General features: G+C 44.4%; 1 non-coding gene across 1 annotated transcript; it reads right to left on the bottom strand.

Moving 5' to 3' along the window:
- Positions 1–2,789: 2,789 nt before the first annotated feature.
- On the bottom strand, positions 2,790–2,861 carry TRNAD-GUC. Its single transcript has one exon. It is a non-coding gene; the product is annotated as a tRNA-Asp (tRNA).
- Between the last annotated feature and the right edge of the window lie 2,939 nt (positions 2,862–5,800).

Raw genomic sequence — 5,800 nt, 5'->3', positions numbered from 1 at the left:
GGGATGGATCGTTGGGAATGAGTGTGGATACCCAAGTATTTTTTCCAACTTTTTTTTTTTGAAACCTTGGACAGTATGCTGAGCAACCCTACTGAGTTTTTTTCAACTTTTGGGATAATACCCTCGCAAAATGTATTTTGTGTATTTGGCATATCGTCCCTCATCCCAAATGGTTGTTGGCATGCTAGTTCCCGCTAATACTTTTGTCTTCCCATATTATGTTTAATGAGGACGATATCCAACAAAGGAACTGAAGAGAAATTATCTTGATTTTAAGAGGAAAATTTTGATCTCCGTAACCTTTTCAAAAAGAACTTCACCCTTTCATCAAGGTTTAGTACATGAATGGGCCGAAAAGGCCCCCAACAAGTGCAAATATCACTTAGGTACATCTTGCGGGATATTATTAAGGAAAGCTAGAGTTGTAATAGGAAGTGTTATTTGTAATCTTGCGGGATGAGTTAGAAACCTTCCCGGACTCTGTAACTTGTACGACACGAATCCCTCGGCTCCGCCTCCTATATAAGGGGGAGTCGAGGGACGCAGAGAGGATCGAATCATTGTTTCTCAAACCCTAGTTTCATAATCGTCGAGTACTTTTCGGCTGAAACCTTCGAGATCTACTTGCCCTCTACTTCCAACTAAACCCTAGCCTATAACCCGTAGGCATTGACAAGTTAATACCTTGTCAGTAGGCGTCAGCTCCCCACAACTTAAGTGGAAGGTGTGGGTTTTAGGTCTCCAACGATCAACAAGGACCGATAGAAGAGATGGGTCTAACGTGAACTTCTCCCTGCTTGATGTCAGCTTAGAAAATGGCAGAAGTCCATGGGCCCTGAGATGTTCCTCATAAACATTGTTAACAAGAAACCTGTTCTTAATGGTTCGTACCCTGAAGGTCGAAGGTGGGTTTGAGTGGGCATCCGGGTTCAACCAGAGGTGGCAACGGTGGCCGGCATCGCAGGATCTTCGCAAAAGCTCCGGCAAATCGGATGTCATAACCTGCATCCATCGATGGTATAATCATACATTAATACATTAATCAGACTAAAAAAATTTAAATAAGTATGCATGCAGACCAAACTGCCGCCGGTGCCTGGGGCGGCACCTCGCCACGCGCCGGAGCCAGGGCAACGCGTGCGTAGTGGCGGGCCCTGCCGCCACCAGCAGTGGAGGCATGCGCCACGTCACCCTGCCGCCGGAGCCATGGGCGGCATGGCCCGCAGGACCAAACGGCGACGGACGGAGAAGCTTCGGCTGCTAACGTGTCGCCACACGCACAGGCGGCATGCCCTGCCGCCACCGCTCCCGGCGGCATCTTGCCACGTGTCGCCTGGGGGCCGTGCCGCCACGTCGGAGGTGGTCTTTTTTGCCAATTTGATTCGTAGGTGGTCCTTTTTGTCAATGAATTGGGCAGGGTGGTCTCTTTTGCCAAATTTCGCGAACCACTGCACAAAGGAAAAAATAGCCTGATTCAAACTCATAAGCAATTGTTGCACACAAAAACATGATGCTATTCATGTTGCATTCAACAGAACAACTAACCCACAATTCGAATAGTTATTAAAAAGAAATCAAATTAGTTTTTTAAAAAAATTGCACGAGATATTTTCCATTCAGTTTTTTGGAGGTATTTAAACTCAGAAAATCCTTTTCCAACCACCACTTGACCAGAAATAACAACAGGCATAAAAACAAGGTAACAGAATAAGACATAAGCATTGACTAAAAATATAGTTGGCGCTATGAACACTGAATTGAAACGGAACTGGAAGCTACAAAGTAGAAACCCCTAAGATTTAGAGCCCATGGACCTCACATCATAATGAGGCCATTTGGTAGGGAAACTCACAAAAGAGGTTTTGGGGCTCAACTCTTGTGAGGGATCCATTAGGCTATTCATTGGCTGCTACATCTCACTGAATGTTGCATGCCCTTGAGCTGACAGACTACATCTCAATGAAGGAGGCGTCTCAGTGGAGGAAATGAGAAGGAAGATGAGTGGGTAACCATAAGTCAAATTTCACACTGGGGAATCATGTAGACGAACAATTAGTGTGTACAAATACTGCGACAAGAAAAGGGGGAAGATGAACTGCTAGCTCCACATAAACACTTCCGCACCAGTTAACTGAATTGTATTATAAAATGGCAACCATTTCTAAATCCGTTTGGTTGATCGACTTTATCTTTTGTTTGATTGTAATGGTTGAATTCTGTTGAACTCGGAATTTTGGTCAATAAAAAGAAGTCGTGTGCATCAATTGATGCAGATGCTAGAGCGATGCTCCCTTATCGAAAAAAAACCATTTCTGAATTCTTACTAATCAAGGTGCACTTGAGAGACACAACACTGGAGGAAACAGAAGGACAAGAGTACATTGAGACCGCGGAAAACCAACGAAGGCAAGCAAAGCACAATTCTAGCTTATGGACTGGAAGGAACAGGGAACAAAATAGAGGGCCTTCGAACGCTCTCCTCCAACAGCAACTCTGAAGAACCATGCAGAAATAATAACATAGCAGGGAAAGAAGCCACTGATAAATGCCAGGAACCAAACAACGTAGGAAGCAGATCAGGGACATAACATACCTCAGCAGTTTTTTTTCATCTTTCTTGGAGCTCGGACGAGGGCCCGAAGAAGCTGCTGGATGAGCGTTAGGGAGTGGAGAACGATGTATAAAAAATACTGGAAATCGCTGAAGAGGGCCAAAAAGAAAGATGAAAAAAAACTGCTGGATGGGCTATAGAGGGCGGAGGACGTCCATGCAAGTAAAAAATCGTAAATCGCCGTTGCCGGGGATCGAACCCGGGTCACCCGCGTGACAGGCGGGAATACTTACCACTATACTACAACGACGTCGATGATAGTAAATATATGTACCGTTATTTATCTGTGATATTGCGTATGACGCCAGAATCAGTTCCACATATCATGTTTCTTTCAGTACCTAGCTTCTACATCCAGAGCTTTCAGAACTCATCACTGATCAACATATACATGTCGATCATTGCGGTCGTCATCTCGTCCAATGAACTGCGTAAGAGTCACTGGTCCGTCGTTCCTGCGTACCCATGTCCAGTTACAAGTTGGTCGATCTATCAGTTTCAATATGAACACAATAGTATCCCTGTCTACAGACTACAGATGGTTGGCAAAACATCATAACACATTAACACGCGCAAGCGGTACTGCGACGCAAGATCAGCAAAGCCCACCACAATCCGCTGCCCTGCAAAGCAGTTGCCCGTCGTTTTGATTTTCCGTTTACGTCAGGTTTGAACACCCAAGACGATTACAGAATGAGTGTATGTTCCGCCCGCCGAAATAACCTACAGTATGTTTCTTCGCTTCAAAATTACTACGCCAAAAGAGCCATCCACCCTGTCGCCGTCGGCCCCTACAAGAATCCAAGGAATGCTCAAACACATGCCGTGGATGGCATGCAAAATCACGCTTCTTTCACCGTCCATCCACGCTTACAATGGCCATCTTGTGCCCAAATAATTGTAAAGGCATGAACATAAGGCCTAACAGTACCTAGTGTCAAAAGTCCTGTCTCACGTGGGCCAAATTGGCTCTCTACGAACGCAGTCTAGCTGTGTGGCACAGCAAGCACCAGTTTTTGTGGGCAATGATCAGGTTCCAATTCCCTACGCAAACTTCCGCAAAAAGGTCACAAGCTTGTCTAACGAAAGATTTGGTTTAGTATATGCAGAACCAGAGCCAAATATGCCCAGAAATTTGCTAATTTTGGGATCACACTAACAATATGGTTGGGAAAATTTAGCTCCCAAGAGCATAAACCAAACTCTATCTTTTTCTTTACAAGAAGATCAGGATCGCTAGCTGTGCTACTTCATTAAGACAGAAAATTCAGAAGTTCACATAAGTTACTATGTTGTTCAGGCATCAGGAGAAACCACGCAAGCATCCTCTGTAGTCTGTATGTAGCTTGTAGCCGTCAGGTAGGAGATAAGCAGTATGGGTTCCCTTTGGTATGTCGAGGCATCATCAGTTATCAAAGACATCACGCACTGCAACTGCAAGAGCGCCTCCCGGCCTCAAGTTGAAACGTTGGCCTGAAGGAACATCAGACAACACACACACACATCATTCGAGGGAATCGTTTGATTGCAGGTGTGGAGGAGGCGCACGGCGCCATGCATCCGTGTCTCCATTGTTCTCTGAAGTTTTAAGGGGCGCACGCAGAGCCTGCATCGATCATGCTCAGCTCAGGTTTCCTTATCCATGCCAGCCAACATGCGGCTGTCTCTATCGCGCACACATACATGCCGTCGTCTCGCCGCGACCTCAAAATCAATTTGGTTTTCCAGCGATTTCGTTTTGCGCACCAAAGGATCACCATCAGTTACAACTTACACTTAGGGTGTGTTAGGTAACAGGATGAAGTGGAATGTAATGAAATGATTTTATTTCATTTCACTATAATGAAACGGTTCCATTCTTGTATTTTGTTGGGACAAAAATATGTAACAGGATGATTCCGATTTCCATTAGGTTTAGACCCAAAAAAAAGTGGTATGGAATGGTTCCATTCTTGTATTTTGTTGGGACAAAAATATGTATCAGGATGATTCCGATTTCCATTAGGTTTGGACCCAAAAAAAGTGGTATGGAACGGCTAGCATCGGGTTCATCTCACCATTTCCATCGCTATAGTGAGCATACTTCCACTTGTAACATCGTACCCACAAAAAATTCATCAGCATTTTATCTGTATTTCAATATAAAAAATACCAAGTATGTACTCTGTTATAAAAGCGACAAGCAAATAACGAAGAACGATAAAGAAATACGCAGAGACACAAGATTTAACGTGGAAAACCCCTTCCAACACAGAAGGGGAAAAACCACAGGCGCAAGCCAGCAAAACTTCACTATATCGGGGAAGTGTTTACAAACGCCGTGGGTTATCTTATAATCTGATAAACCCTAGCCGGCGACTTACAAGATGTATATATAGGCGGTGCCAACGATCTGTACCGTACCACGGGGGGGCTCGCTCCGCTCGTCAGAACTTAGCCTCCCTTTAGTATATGAATTTGGATCACAATACAACATATTCACAAGTGTAACACCTACATGACATGACACATATTTCAACCCAGATAACCATAAAATTCATGGAAATAGTCCATTAGCAATCGCGGCTAGTTCATGGTATGTAGACATCCAAAACCAATAGTTGGAGTTCATTACACTCCATTGAACCATGTCCAAGTCCATATGACATGCTAGGTATAATAGTCATATCACAACGCGTAACTAAATTATATACTATCAATTCAAATTATAGAGCACTTCAAAGACCGTCTCCGTGTACCAACTCATGGAAAGAGCCTGTGTGGTGTGGCGGCGCGAGAGCAAGGCGCACAACGGGCGAGGGAGATGATATGTTTGCTCGCATGAGGTGAGGATAAGGTGTTTTGCTTTTTTTCGGTCTGCGCGGTGTGGTTAGCGACCGGTTCCACCAGCTCCGTCGAGCGGGTGTATTCCTATGTAAGGGATATTTCCCCTTCCGGAAAACCACTCGGTTTCATTGCGTTTGCCCAATCAAACATAGGAATCTCATGTTCCTGTATATAAATGTAGATTCCCTATATCATTGGAGCTGTGTTTCAGTCTACTTAAAAACGCAAGTAGTAGGCGGCGTGTGCATTTACTTTTGCACCATGATGTTGTTTGATGTTTTCCATTATGCTATGTATGTAATGGAAATCGATCTCACGAGAGATCGCTTGAAAAAAGGAACAGGTACCAGGGACGGAACGTTT

This window comes from Lolium rigidum, chromosome 5, assembly GCF_022539505.1.
Source record: "Lolium rigidum isolate FL_2022 chromosome 5, APGP_CSIRO_Lrig_0.1, whole genome shotgun sequence".
Lineage (NCBI taxonomy): Eukaryota > Viridiplantae > Streptophyta > Magnoliopsida > Poales > Poaceae > Lolium > Lolium rigidum.
This window is presented reverse-complemented; position numbering and strand designations above follow the sequence as displayed.